Source organism: Rhinatrema bivittatum, chromosome 1, assembly GCF_901001135.1.
Source record: "Rhinatrema bivittatum chromosome 1, aRhiBiv1.1, whole genome shotgun sequence".
NCBI classification, from domain to species: Eukaryota; Metazoa; Chordata; class Amphibia; order Gymnophiona; family Rhinatrematidae; genus Rhinatrema; species Rhinatrema bivittatum.
Window position 1 is genome coordinate 436,080,390 of NC_042615.1, and position 16,032 is coordinate 436,096,421.

The following is a 16,032-nucleotide window of genomic DNA, read 5'->3' on the forward strand; positions in this document are numbered from 1 at the left end:
TCCAGGTGGATTGACCGCTGACTCCAGGAGTAGAACTGAGAGTTACAAATTTCCAAGAAATGTACAGCTGTCGCCAACCACCCTCGGCATCCCTCTTCTCCTCTGGAACCCCCCTTTTCCTCTGGAACTTTGATGGAGGAACCTATACAACTGGGCCATGGCTAGCTGACCCTAGAAGAATGCCTCTGGTGCCACCAGGCTGGACTCTGTCTTAATTGTGGTTAGGCAGGTCATTTAATAGCTCGCTATCCAATAAGGCCAGTAAACTCTCAGGCCTAGAACTCAGTGGGTGATTGATCCTAGGCCTCACCTCCCCAGCTTTCCCATTAACACTTCCAGTGACGCTATCGGTGGGTAACCAGGACTTCACCACGATAGCTCTGGAAGATTTTGGGGCCAGAGAGAACTTCTGCATGAAGGCTCTTGTGGAACACCTCCAGATTCCTATGTTTTTCTGCCCGGTTCCTTTGGCCCTCTCTTCTATTTCAGGGGATTCCCTGCTGGGAAGAATTACCCACATCACGGCTCCATTAAAGTCCCGTACTGGATCCCTACTTGTGGAACATCTGGTGTTTCACATCATTGATAAAGCTATTCATCCCATGGTCCTGAGATTACCCTGGCTCCAACAACATTCCCAGCAGTTCAATTGGGCATCACTTCAGTTGTCCTCATTGGGTCCTGACTGCCATGCTTCCTGCCTAGAGAAGATAGCAATCCAGCAATGTCTTACAGCACCCATTGTTCCAGCTGGCCTTCCTCTGCAGTATGCGCAATTCACAGATGTTTTCTCTAAAAAGAGAGCTGACACCTTGCCTCCTCATAGGGAGTTTGATTGAGCCATAGATCTGCTACCCAGTGCCAAGCCTCCTCGGGGAAGGGTTTATCCCTTGTCCCTATCAGAGACAAAGGCCATGTCAGAATATATAAAAGAAAATCTGGATAAGGGATTCATCTGTCACTCCACTTCCTCAGCAGGTGCAGGTTTTTTCTTTGTGGCAAAGAAGGATGGGACCCTCCGTCCATGTAAAGACTATCTAGGCTTGAAAGCAATTACCCAGAAGGACCGTTATACCCCTTGCCTCTGATCTCGGAGTTATTTGACCACCTGTAGGGAGCAAAGATCTTCTCTAAACTGGACCACTGGGGAGCATACAATTTAATTCAGATCCGACATGGTGATGAATGGAAAATGACCTTCAACACCAGGGATGGTCATTATGAGTACTTAGTGTTGCTGTTTGGATTGTGCAACGCACTAGCTGTGTTCCAAACCATGATGAACGAGATCATTTGGGACCTCCTCTAATAGTGCATAGAGATATACCTAGACGACATCTTAGTTTTCTCCAACGATATGGTTACCCATCGCCAAGATGTCCCCCAGGTACTTCAACGTCTCCAAGACTACTGGCTTCATGCGAAACTCAAGAAATGTTTGTTCGAAAGAGAGAACTTCCCGTTCCTGGGTTACATTGTCTCCAGCTGGGGTTTTCAAATGGATCCCAACAAAAAGTGTATACAAGTTGGCCTCGGCCTGTTGGCTTATGAGCTCTACAGAGATTTTTGGGCTTTGCTAATTACTATCGTGATTTTATTAGCAACTTCTCCAAATTGGCAGCTCTGCTTATGGCCCTGACCCACAGTGGGGCCAATGCCAAACTCTGGTCGCCTGAGGTTGTGACAGCCTTTCAAGAGTTAAAGGCCGCCTTCCTCCGGGAACCCTGCCTCCATCACCCAGACCCACAGCGTCTTTTTATCATTGAAGTGGATGGATTTTTTGAAGGGGTATGGGCCGTCTTAAGCCAGTACTCTTCCACTGGAACCTCGCATCCTTGCTCCTTTTTCTCAAAGAAATTTTCCCCAGCTGAGCGTAATTATGGGATTGGTGACAAGGAATTACCAGCCATCAAGCTAGCGCTGGAGGAGTGGTGCCATCGGTTGGAGGGGGTACAACATTGTATAACCATCTATACAAACCATAAGAACTTGGAGCACCTCCAACACACCCAGCATCTGAATCCTTGGCAGGCCCACTGGTCACTTTTTTTACCCGCTTCGATTTTGAACTCAGCTACAGGCTTGCAGCCAAAAAGACCAAGTAAATGCTCTGTCTCACTCATTTCTGACCCAGGACACCTCTGAACCACTCCAACACATCATTGACCCGGCCCAGGTTCTCCTCTCCTCCATCATGACCGTTCCTCCAGGGAAGATGGTTGTTCCTCGCAAGCACTGTGAGAAAGTATTAAGATGGTCCCATGATTCCTGATGTCAGAGGCCACCCTAGACGAGCCCGGACACTTGCATTGCTCCAGCAATTCTACTGGTGGCCTCACATGCAGAAGGATGTTTGGGCTTATGTGGACTCTTGTGCCACCTGCACGCAGTAGAAACCATTGACGGGACAACTTTGCGGCTTGTTATAGCCATTGCCCGCCCCCAAGGAACCTTGGAATCATCTCTCCACTGACTTTGTTGTGGATCTTCCCCTCTCTAATGGCAATACAGTCATCTGGGTAGTAGTTTACCATTTCTCTAAAATGGCACACTTCACGCCATTCCCTGGTCTCTCCATGACCCCAGAGCTGGCCCAACTCTTCGTCCAGCATGTGTTCTGACTCCACGGACTTCCCAAACACATAATCTCAGACCATGGTACTCAGTTCACTGCAAGATATTGGCAATTCGTATGCAAGAAATTCAACTTTACGTTGGACTTCACCACAGCTTACCACCCGCAAGCGAATAGTCAGTCCGAATGAACCAATCAAACATTAAAAAACTTCTTGTGGGCTTATGTCAACAGCTGCCAAGACAACTGGGTGGCCCTGCTTCCTTGGGCATAGTTTTCTCATAACTCTCATCCTTGCACACCATGGGTTCCTCACCCTTTCAAATCGTCTATGGTAAGCAACTACTTCCCCCTCTACCTCTTCCTCTAACATTTCTTTCACCAGTGGTTCAACTGACGTCACAAGAACTCCATAAACTCTGGTGTCATACTCTGCAGATGCTTCAGAGAGTGGACCTAAAAGTTAAGAGGTTCACTGACCTTCATCGATGACCCATACCACAGTTTAAACCTGGAGAAAAGGTATGGCTCAGTACACGTCATATTAGACTTCGCATTCCATCCATGCAGCTTGCTCCCTTGTACATCAGGCTATTTACAGTGCTGTGACAACTTGGGCCAGAAATCTATCAACTTCAGTTACCTGCATCCTTGAAGATTCATAATTCCTTCCATGACTCACACCTGAAACCTCTGATACTTTCTTGGCCATCTCAGAAGATGCCACAGCCGCAGGAGGTTGCCTCGGAAAACAACAACATGTACCAAGTAAGGGAGGTCTTAGACTTAAGGAAGTATGGCAAGAGATGGGAGTACCTCCTTTCCTGGGAAGGGTGTAACCCAGAGGAAAATACCTGGGAACCCGCCTCCAATATATTGGGCAAGAACCTAGATAATCCCATGCCTCTCAACCCAAAAAGCCTAAACCCTCAGGAAGGGGGTTTAGAAGAGGTGGTACTTTTGCACTTGGCGGCCTGCGACCTTCTGCAAGACGCTGCACTCACCTTGACATTCCCCGACACCAGGGAGGACCATCCATGGAGTGGGAGCTCTGAGTGCTGGCGATCTTCTTCGGGCACAGCTGCCACCACAATCTCACCAGCCCCAACGTGCTGCTTCCTAGGTGCACATGCGCACCGATCCTGCCCTTCTTAAATGGCCAGCAGTGGTAAATGGGGATGCCCCTTGATGACATCTACTCCAGGCTTATTTAGACTGACTCCTTCCTCTAACCGACACCTTGGCAATAGGTCATCTCTCTCAAGAGTAGTGGATTGCTAGTTGCTGAGTTCCTGAGTTCCATGATCCTCGCCTTCTCCTTCCTTTCCTTTGGACTGATCTTGGCTTGACACCGGACTGGATTTCGACCCTGTGCCTCTCACCACCTGCCTTGACCTTTTCCTATACTTTTGAACTTGAGCTACTCTGCTTGCCCCTGACCTCGGCCTGTATACCCACTTCACTATCTTTTCTGAACCCTTGGCTGTTCCTCTACTGACCCTCCAACACTCTGCCTGCAATGCCCTATCTACCTGGACTTCTACCTCCTCAGAGGCCCCACCTAAGACCAGCTGGCCATGGCACCTGAGGGCTCAGCCTAAGGGGAACATGGGCTGGTATTGGTGAAACTTCAGCAGGGCCTCTGTTTCCACCCAATCCACCTTCCGATGGTGGGGACCTATGGGGCTCCTCCCTACTGGTAGCGTCAACTTCCCCTGGTACAAGGGTCCACCAGCACAACAAACAGTCTCATGAGAATAGCACTGGGAATTTGGGCACTACGCAGCTCAAAATCATGGAGAACCACACATGGTGCAGGTAGAAAACAGAAGAGCTATTATGGAGGCAGCACCAGCAGCAAGACTTCAGAGAAGGTACAAAAGGGTTGGGATGAGAGAGGGAGAATCGGGGAAGTAATCGGGGAAGTGCACTTAGGATTAATGGAAGCTCCCACTGGCCCTCAGGCCTTGTACTAAAGAAGACTGGTATAATCTGTTATGATACATAGTCTGAGAACTGGAAATGTTACTAGGTACAATGCTTTAGCCCTTGCCAAGAAAATAAAAGTAAATAAGAAATAAAAATTGGTGACAGGTAGATTCCTTCCGTAGCCTTCCTAACAAGACTTGCTTGTTCATCTAATTTCTTTTTGTTTCCAAAGCTCTTAATGATGTTTCAGTTTCCGAGAAGGCACTAGGATTGTTACTTTTGCAAATGCTGCATGTTAGAGCTTGCTTGTTGTTGCATGGCAAATCTTCACACAATTCACTTTGGGTGCATGAAAGTGCAGCACAGTGATAAACGAACGATGGTGTGAATAACGTTCTATCACTTATGTTAAACTTATGTTAAACTGTTTATGTTAAACTTATGTTAAACTTATGTTTATGTTATGTTAAACTTTATGTTAAACTTATGTTTATGTTAAACTTATGTTAAACTTATGTTAAACTGCAACGTTCTATCACTTATGTTAAACAGCTACTATCTTCTTCTTTTACTCCCAGTTCGAATCATCCCTGTTTATTGTAACTTCTTTTTTCCTTGCACTTGTTACAGTTCGTACTGTTTATACTCAGGTTATATTTCTGTACGTTATAATTTATTGCTCACACCCTGTTCTATGTAAACCGACATGATACGACCAACCGTGAATGCCGGTATAGAAAAGCACAAATAAAATAAAATAAATAAAAAATAATTAGAGCTTAAGTGAATCCACTGTTAATGTTAACCTTGTAGCAAAACCATCTGCCTATCATGTGAATCATCCATTTCAAATTACTGGATGACCTTCCTTTCTCATTCTCCTCAAAGTGGACAACACTTTTGTTAGTGCTGTGTTCCATTGTGTGGCTGGCAACCTAATAAAAAGGATCATGAGCATCAACAGCAGAGCAACACCATAATTGCTTCTGTAGGCATTCCATTATAAGAAATATTAATAAACTATCATCAACCATTAGGATATTCTGACATTTAAATAGCAATCATGTGCTCATATGTTTTATGTTCTTTTCTCACTTTGCTTAGGGGATATTCATGAAAGTTTTGATTCACTCAAATTCGGTACTTAAGAGAAATTTCCGGCAGAAAGATATTTGCCAGCGTCTGCAAATAAAAATGTTCACATGAGAGAGGGGAGGGATTCCACAAGAAGACTTTTTGGCCCCTCCCTCTCTCCTCGAGCAAACTTCTTCACAGTGGTAAAGGGAATGGGAATCCCTCGCACAATTTGTTGTTGAAGGCAGGAGGATAGGGGAGCAGGAAAGGGTAGATCTGGTGCCCGACACAGTTTTTTGTTATCTGGCGGAGCGTGGGGGCGGGGGTGAAAATCATCTGCCAGTGTTTTGGTTTTGTTTATTTAACCGCTAAGCAATGATTTTCAGTATTATCTGTCTAAGTTAAGTCTGGGAACTCAAATTCATTAATCTAGTGGTCAAACTTTGACCAGATAGACTTCAGCAAATATTCAGCTGAAAACCTAGATGGTGAGGGTCAGCTGAATATTTTCCTAAAGGTAACTGCCCAAAAGAGGCCCAGTTATCTTACCCACTTAGCATATTTTTGAACACTGAGATCAGAGAGGGAAATTTTCAGAGCCATTCCCACTGGTAAAATAGTACTTTACCCACAGAAATGGGATTTTGGAAAACTGCCTGTCCTATGTGCAGGTAAATGTAGATGGGTAGAGCTTCTACATGCTGTGTAAAGAGGCATTTCCAGAGATGGGACTGGGGAGGTACTATTTGCACGTATGTGAGTACTTTTGAATTTTCAAATGTATAAGTGTAATTTTTCTCAGAAGAATGACCCACACAAATTAGCAGGAGTAAATGTGTCCAGGTAGTTCTTCTGGAATCATTTTCAAAGAGAAAGGATGTACATACTTTCACTTTCAAAATTAGTGTAAAATTCGCAGGCGAAAAATACCCCCCTGTCTTTATACCAATGTGGGCATTTTAAAATTACCCACTTTGTGCCTTTTTTTCAGCTGGCCCTCACTCTGAAAAATGCAATGCATTATCAGTTTCATTCCACAATGCCTGAACTTCGTTATCCCCACGTGATATGCATATCTTCAGTATCTTTTTGAGCGATATTGTAGAGGGATTAGAAGGTAAATTTTGTCTTTTTGCAGATGACACTAAGATCTGCAACAGAGTGGACACGCCTGAAGGAGCAGAGAAAACGAGAAGCGATTTAAGAGAGCTTGAAGAGTGGTTAAATGTTTGGCAGCTGGAATTCGATGCCAAGAAATGCAGACTCATGCATCTGGGGTGCAATAATGCAAAGGAGCTGTTTGTGATGGGGAAAAGACTGATGTGCATGGACCAAAAAGAGACCTTGAGGTGATAGAAGCTGATGATCTGAAAGTAGCGAAGCAATGTGACAAGGCAGTCATTATGGTCAGAGAGATGCTGTGTTACATAGAAAGAAGCATAACAAGCAGGAAAAAGGAGGTGATAAAGCCCCTGTACAGGTCACAGGTGAGGCCCCCACCTGGGATACTGTCTTTAGTTCTGGAGACCGTATCTAAAAAAGGATAAGGACAGATTGGAAGTGATCCAAGAAAGGCAACCAAAATGGTGTGGGGTCTACACCGGAAGACCTATGAGAAAAGACTGGAAGACCTAAATATGTACACCCTGGAGGAGAGGAGAGACAGGGGAGATATGATACAGACTTTCAAAGACCAGAAATATATTAATGATGCACAAGAATCAACCCTTTTCTGAGGGAAAGGAAACTGTGTAGAACAAGGGATCATGAGATGAAACTCCAAGGGGGTAGACTCAGGACTAAAGTCAGGAAATACTTCTTCATAGAAATTAAGGGTGGTGTTTGCATGGAATGCCTTCCTGGAAGAGCTGGTGAAGACAAGAAAGGTAATGGAATTCAAAAGAGCATGGAATATACACTGTGGATCCCTAAAGGCTAGAGGATGGAAATGAAGAAATGGGGTAACTTTTGTTAACTTCTGGTGTAACATTTCTGCATGGAGGTAAGCTTCCTGGAGCAGCAGTTGTTACCCTAAGCAACTCACTGGGCAGATTGGATTGATCATTTTGGTCTTTATCTGCCATCATTCCCTGACTTATGATGCACTACAGCTCCAAAGAAAACAGATAACACTCAAGGGTAGAGTAAAGCTTCATCCAGTCCATTTCGCCAGTCCAGGACAGCTCCAAGGTAGTCCATCTTGGCCTCCTAGCCATCTAAATACTGAGAACACCCTGCAATTGTTCCAGGATTTCTCTAGAATCCCCTGAGGAGTCGGACCAGGGCTAGAGCCATACACCAGGCTTTCTGGAATTTAAGGCTGGTTTTCCCAGAGCCATTTTATGGTTCCATGCACAGGACACAGGCCCTGGACTGAGCAGACCCAAGTTCAAGATCACCCATAGCACTTTTTTGCCCTTCCCACAGGTCACCTTCAGGCATGCTATAGGGTTGCCTGCATTTAGGGTCACTTTGACTTGATCTGACACATCAGGCACAGGATTCCTGTGATTAAACACAATTTTATGTGGTAAGGCACCTTCTGTAAGTATCAACTTGGTCCTGCTTTCAGAAGCAGGCTGGACCAGCACCAAGTCCAGATCTGGAATCCCTGCAAGGCAAACTCAAGCATGTTCAAATTCTAAAAAGTTAGTTAACCTCAAATCACAACGAAAGAGTCCATTAAAACCAGAAGGAAAAGTTACTTTAGGGTTGTAGCCCCTGGAGGCCAGCGCCATTGATAGCCTTAATGGCAATGGCCCTGCTAATCTTATGGCACATCCTAGTTTTGATTTAATGTGGGAGAACTCCCATTCTGATAAAATTAAATCTTGTTCTCGCCACAAAATCTACTACTTGTTCATTAGTGTCAGGACTATCTTTGTCAGTGGAACTCCGGCTGGGCTCTTTATCCACTCTTATTTTTCCAGGTTTTTGTTTTTTATAAATTCCAGCAGAACCTAATATTGGAGCTGCCTGCTGCTCTGGGTGCTTATCATTCCCCAATAAGGGGCTCCCATACTTTGGGTTAGCCAACACTGAGGAGTCACTGTCTTCTCTTTACACAATGATATGATATATAGATATCATTGTGTATGCGTCATCTACCGGGTACACCGCTTCCCACTGGAGGCTCTTCCTCACTTGTCTTCACATCACTGTACCACCTGTGTCAGGGATGGCGAACTCCAGTCCTCGAGTGCCACAAATAGGCCAGGTTTTCAGGATATCCACAATGAGCACGCATGAGAAAGATTTGCATCCAATGGAGGCAGTGCATGCAGGTCTTTCTCATGTACATTTATTGTGGATATCCTGAAAACCTGGCCTGTTTGCAGCCCTCGAGGACTGGAGTTCGCCATCCCTGACTTATGCATTAATTCTTTGATGAATTTCCCTTTTGCATACTGGAGTCAATTAATCTTTCCTTGGAACTTCTCTGCATCCTTTCCTGTAGCCTTGCAACATGACCCAGAGATCCGTCTCCCTGGACTCCCATCATCTTAGGGCCCTCTGGACATCTGTTATTATTGCATCCGGTTTGGCAGAAGTGGTGATGGTGCATTGCACTCTTTTTATTAATCCCTGATCCCGCCAATGATATGCTGACTGGGCTCTCATTACTTTGGCCTGCACCAGGGCAGCAATGGTCAGGGCCAACAGCTCCTGACCTTCTGAGGTTCTTTTGCCTGGGGTGACCTGATGCTCTGAGATGCCTCCTCTCGACGAAGGTGCCTCACTATAAAATGCCCACAATCACCACACCAAAGACAGCAAGGCTATGATTGTCTGGGCTTACCCCCCAGAGACAGGCTTCCAAGGGGGGAAGAGCACCTATTTGCATAGGCTTGGGAGTATTCTTTTCAGAGGTACTGAGCAACGCATTCGGCATAGGATGGCTTGGCCTTACCAAAGCTCCTCTTTTTTTCTCCTCAGCATTCTCCTAGATGTGTTTCTATACAAATAGCTGTGTCACTTAATGCATCCAGATTAGGGACTGGCTCTATTCGGGGTAATTCATCCTTGATCTCTTCTTTTAGTCCAAGATGAAATTGTTGCCAGCAGAGTTTATCATTCCATTTGACTTCTGCTCGTATCCAATGGAACTGGGCTGCGTAAGAGAGAACAGAACTCGCGCCTTGCCTCAGCCTGTGGTACACTTCTGATTGGGTCTGAGAACATTCTTGTGAATTCATCTAGAAATGTATCCCAGGTTGAGTCCTGCCTCTGTTCCATCAGAATGGTAACCCGATTCAAGGAATCCTCTGTGAGCAGGGTTACTACCCAATATAATTTTATAGCTGCTCCATTAAAATATTCTGGATATAACCCAAAGTGTAGGTTACACTGATGCAGTAACCCTCTAAAGGGCCCCTGCTTCCATCGAGAGCTGGATAATTTCTTTGTAGTGCAGTTTCTAGCCACTGACACTCTTGTCTCAGTGTCTTTATCATTCATGTTCTTGGATTACTCCATAAATAGCCGCCTTTGCAGCAGATACTGCTCTAGTGAAGCCACTGCCTATGACTATGTTAGAGGCACTAGAATTCTTAATGTTGTGTTAATCAAGGAAATTCAGAGCACCAAGGGTCTTGTCAAGGATAAATTGTGTATAACAGTACGTATGTAGGAGAATTCCACTTGAAAATCACAGTCTTTTCCTTTTGCAAGTGCCAAAACAAGGAATGGATCGGTGCTTCAGAGTACAAAGGCTTGTGTGGCACTTTGCTTGTGCAGAGGAATGTAGTCAGTCTGTTAATTGCTCCCAGCACCTGGGTGAATTCCACTCCACATTCAGAAAATAAGCAAAGATAAATCAAATCCTAGCTCAAGTCTGAGCAATAACTACACTGTATCTTTATCTCACTAATACTGGTGAAAAGCTAGGCTTTTTATCTCCAAAAGGAAGAAGAAGAAAAAAAGATTCAAGAAAAGCTTCAGGTCAAACTGTTCCTCCAGGTTGCTTTAGCAGCATGACCTAAGCAGTTTTTTTCTCTAGTGAGAGCTAAACTCTAGAAGACGGAGTATTGGGTTTCTGGCATATTGTCAGGCTGTAAGTCCCAGCAGTACAATCACACTGGTATTCATGCTCAATACTGATTTATTCTGTAATAAGGCAATAACATAACAGCCCCTTATGATGCACTGTAGGTCCAAACAAAACAGATAATATTCACGGCTCGGGTAATGCTTAATCCAGTCCATTTCTCCAGTTCAGGTCAGTAGTTCCTCTTGGCCTCCTAGCAATCTAAATGCTGTTAGCACCCTCCAGAGGATTCAGGATTTCTCATGAATCCCCTGAATCCCCTGAGGACCAATATGGTTTCCCCAAAGCTACTCTGTGTGCAATACCCTATCCCAGGTCAAGGCCAACCATAGTAATTGTTTTCCCTAATGCACTGATATTTAGCATTATTTACATAACTCTGGTCACGCTGCAAATCGCTCCTAAAGTTTTCCAAATAAACTTATCCAGATAACTTTGATTTATTCAGGTAGATTAGGTGGTGCAGCCGTGCCACTGTAAATACAGTTCAAATTATCTGGATTAGTTTATCTGAACAACTTACCCAGACTGCCCACAGCTAAATATGGACCCCTTGGCTAAATGTATCTGGGTAGTGCTGTATATCGGCTCTAACCAGTTAAGTTTTAGCCACGCATCTAGAATGCCCCTACACTGCTCTTTTTTTATCAGGCTAAATTTTACTCTGATAATGACTTGTCTGGGTAAAATCTATCATCTTGATAGTGTGGGAAATGTAAAGCTTGGGTTTTGTCCAGACAAATTCTTGTGAATATTGATCTCATTATATTTTATTGATATGGCAAAGAGTTGTTTTTTTTTTAATTGAAAGTATGTTGACAGTTTTGAAAGAAGAAGGAGAAGATGCCCTGATTAAAAAAGAATTAATATATGCGCAAAGAATTAAAAAGCATTAAAAAATATAATACATAAAGTTGGGGGAGGGTCAACTACATGTAGTTATTGTAGAGGGGAGGATAATCATGCATGGGATACACACAGAGAAGCCTTAGTGGCAGAGAGAGGAAGAAGAAACATATTAAGTAAGACCTGTATAAAGCACAGTAAACATGTACAAATATGCAGAATGAGTGAGCAAATGAACCTTTTATGTTCTATGTTTTTCTGTACAACCTGGGCATCAGAAAGTCTACAGAAAGAGGTGAGAACAGAATTTCTGGTTGAAGAGTTAATTATTGGAGTTAGCATGCAGGAAATGGAGATTGATTTGACCTAGATAAAAAAGAATAATAGATACTTATTTTTTAAGTGAAATAATTGGTAAATTCAAGAGTTAAAATAGCTTTAATAGGAGATTGTAGTTGACCATGTAGAAAATTAATAAGTTTGGAAAGGTGGCATGTCATGACTTTCATCACTTTTTTTTAGATAAAAGTAAAGCTAAGAGCATGTTAAGCAGTCACCATTTGTTCTCTGTCATTCTTCTGTTGGATCTCGGAGAAAGAAGGTAGAGATTCTGAGGTCCATTGCTTCAAACTTCCAAATTAAAGAAAAGTTTATAAAAATGCTATTTAAATTAATTTACAGAAGAAAGCAAAAAGTTCTGTCAGAGTCACTCACTAAAATTGTGTCTAACTGTAATTTGGGGTTCTGTCTAAAAGCAGAAAAATAGCTGTAATTGTGAGCGAGACAGTGTATATCATCAAGGTAAGACTACCACTACAGTAGACACTGTGCCAGTGGCTGCAGGATAGATACAAACAGATTTTCTATATGTTTCTTGTAGCTTGTGGAGCGATTATGCAATGCAGTGATATAGGCAGCCTCCATTTTCTTTATGAAAAGATGTCTACCTTATATTCTTGTGTATGTGACTTTTGTATTAGGTTTCATTTTTTTTCTTAGTGTACATACTCACTCAACAAGCATCATCAGTTCACTCCCTGTGCTCTGTTTATAATAAAAATGACTAAGTGGTCTGCTTTTTTTGTGTGCCTAACTAAATTATACAAACATTTGTAACTCTCAAAGTCCTTACCAATAGTGACCTGTTTTAATAAATTCTATCATGTCACTCACATTAAGAAGCAAACCTGACAATGAGAGAGGAAGAGGGAAAACTCTTCATTGAGAGAGACCAGGGGCCAGTACAAGTAGCAGTGGTTATGATGAGAGGCTTAGGATAAGGACCATGAGCCCTTCTACTTAGCTCAAAAGGATTTTTTTTAAGAGGGGAAAACCAGATAGAGATGCAGGGTTGGCTGAGAAGCTGGAACAGTAGCCATCTGTTCCTATCTCTACTGTTTGTAAGGTGCAGGGATAGAAGGAGACATACTCAATGGTGGTGACTGCGGCAGTGGGTGAGGATTAGGAGGCCATTAGCTATAGCCAGCATAGCACTCCCTGTTCTCTTCTGGCCACTATCTGCAGCAGATCTTTGTAAAACCTATTTGAAGAATTAATAGAAAGGAAATATTGAAAATCTAATAGCTGAGGTAGATTTGGAGAGCCCAGTTATGCTTAATAGAGTGATATCCAGTAGGGATGTGAATCGTTTTTGAACGATTAAAATTATCGTCAGATAATTTTTAAATCGTTCTAAATCATTAGAGTGCACGATACAATACAAATGCCCCCAATTTATCATCAGGGGCATTTGTATTGTATCGTTAAATAGGGCATGGGAATTATTTGGGGGAGGGTGGGAAAACCGGCACACCAAAACAACCCCTAAACCCACCCCAACCCTTTAAAACCAATTCCTTACCCTCCCCCACCCTCCCGAAACCCCCCCCCCCCAAAATGTTAAGTTACCTGGTGGTCCAGTGAGGGGGGTCTCAGCGCGATCTCCCGCTCGCGGGCCATCGGCGCCATTTTGGCTGCCACTAATTAAAATGGCGCCGATGGCCCGATTAAAAAAAACCCACCTGACCCTTTAAATCGACCCCCCTTAGCCTCCCCCACCCTCCCGACCCTTTTTTTTTAGGGAGGCCTGCGCTGCTAAAAAGAAAAAACCACCCGACCCTTTAAATCGACCCCCCCCAAAACCTTTTAAAATTACCTGGTGGTCCAGGGGGCCTTGGGGGGCCTCGGGGAGAGGAGAGATCCAGGGGGGCCTCGGGGAAAGATTTCCCATTCCCAGGCATCAGCTGTTCTAAAAACGAAATGGCGCCGATGCCCCTTTGCCCTTACCATGTGACAGGGTATCCGTGCCATTGGCCAGCCCCTGTCACATGGTAGGAGCACTGGATGGCCGGCGCCATCTTTAAAGATGGTGCCGGCCATCTTTACTCATCAGCCTCTCGGGGCTCATCTTTACTCATCAGCCCCTCAGGGGGGCCCCTGGTGGTCCAGGGGGCCCCCCGAGGCCCCCTGGACCACCAGGTAATTTTAAAAGGTTTTGGGGGGTTGGGAGGGGGGGTCGATTTAAAGGGTCGGGTGGGGTTTGTTTTTTTTAGCGGCGCGGGCCTCCCTAAAAAAAAAATTAGCAATGTGAATTGGAATCGGAAACGATTCCAATTCACATATCTTAATGATCAGATTTCCACCCCCCCCCCCCCCCAGCCGAATCTGATCGTTAAGACGATCTGGCACACGATTCACATCTCTAATATCCAGTAAGCAGCAGCAGGCAGCTAGCATAGCCGCAGAGGCAATACACAGTCCTACTGGAGATAAGATATTCCCCCCCCCCTCTCGCCAGTAACAAGTTGTTACAACAGACAATTGATTGAGAGCATGTGATACACCCCTGGCCAGGACTGCTTTCAACCTCAGCCCCAGCCCCAGCAGTAGCACTCAGGGATCCAGGGAAGGGATCCCACAAGACATCAGAGGTGTGGAGACACTTTATAATTAGGGAAGAATGCATTCCTTGTTGAAAAGCCATCAATAGAGGGAAGGAACTGGTCATCTTTTAAAAAGGGAAATGCTTCATCATTTGCTAAAAGAATACCCATTAGGGTCAGTTTTAGAGGAGGCTAGTTCTAATCTAGGGACACCTAACACCAGTTCAAAAATGGAGAGACAAGTCACAAACACAACTTTTTCCCGGTTAATCCATACCAAGATTATTCAAGAAAAACCTAATTATATATTTTTGTACTTATTTATTTAAAGAAACCAAAAAGAACTCATAGCCAGATAATGCCTGATAGCTCAGTCTGTATTATTTTAGGAGCCTTACTTTCAGTATAATCATAGGTTTAGGTTCCAAAATAATTTTTATATGTATGAGTGCATCAAAGAAACTGTGATGAAAAAAAGCACATCACTTATCTTAATGCACGTTGAACATATGCTGCCCTGCAGTATTTGTAATCCAAAAAGCTTTGCTTCTTGAGTTTAAAAAAAAAAATGATGCAGAGCTTTTTGGATTACAAATACTGCAGGGCAACATACAGTATGTTCAACTCGCATTAAGATAAGTGATGTGCTTTTTTTGATCACAGTTTCTTTGATGCACTCATACATATAAAAATTATTTTGGAACCTATTGAAAGTAAGGCTCCTAAAATATTATGGACTGCACTATTAGGTATTATCTGAGTATGAGGTCTACTTTGGTTTCTTTAAATAAATAATTAAAAAATATATAAGTAGTTTTGGGGTTTTTTTTAATAATCTTGCTATTGTAAGCAGGAGGCGTAAGATATTGTTCTGGCTCTGATCAGCAAAGATGAATTAAATTGTAAAGGGGAGAACCCCTGTTTACTCTCTGAAGTAAAAAAAAGTGCCAGGGAAGAACGGTAAAGGCAAATGGTGACATGTGAATTAACTGGATGTAGCTTTGTTGGTCAAGACAGAGAGGGGCCAATGCAAATTATTTCCTTTGAAGCCTACAGAAGTCCTTTTCACCTATGCAAATGTTAAATTACCCTCTGGCTCCACTACAAGGGTAGGGGAGGTGCTATGGCTAGAAGCCAGTGGTATTATCCCCTGAACTGCAGTGACACCAAGTGGACCTGGCTACAATTGCTAGGATTAAATGGATATTTCCATAGATGGCAGTTCTTGGAATCAGAAGTTGGGGTGTAATCCTGGACCAGAGCCAATGAGGAACAGGGGATTGATTGCTAATGAACTTTTTAAATTAGGTATAAAAGAAAAGTTGTTTTTTGCTTATGTCAGACAGGTAGAGCGAGGAAAAGACAGAAGGATATAGCAATGAGTTGAGGTTCCTACCCTAGCTACATGGCTGCTACCACAAAGAAAAGAGCAGTTGCAGATAGATGGGAGTGTTCCTCACAGTTTTAGTCTGTAGAATAGTAATTATATAGCAGTGTCGAGAAAGAAGTGGTTTGTTATTTCGTAGTGATGGAAAAGAGTGTGAGTTTCAAGTATTTTCTGACCTTTTGTTTCATTCATAGCTAGAAGGACAGTATTTAGAATAGTATCTGCATAAATTCAGTATTAGGATGACTTAGTTGCAGGGAAATTTGGAAGATTTGTCATGATTTTATATAGA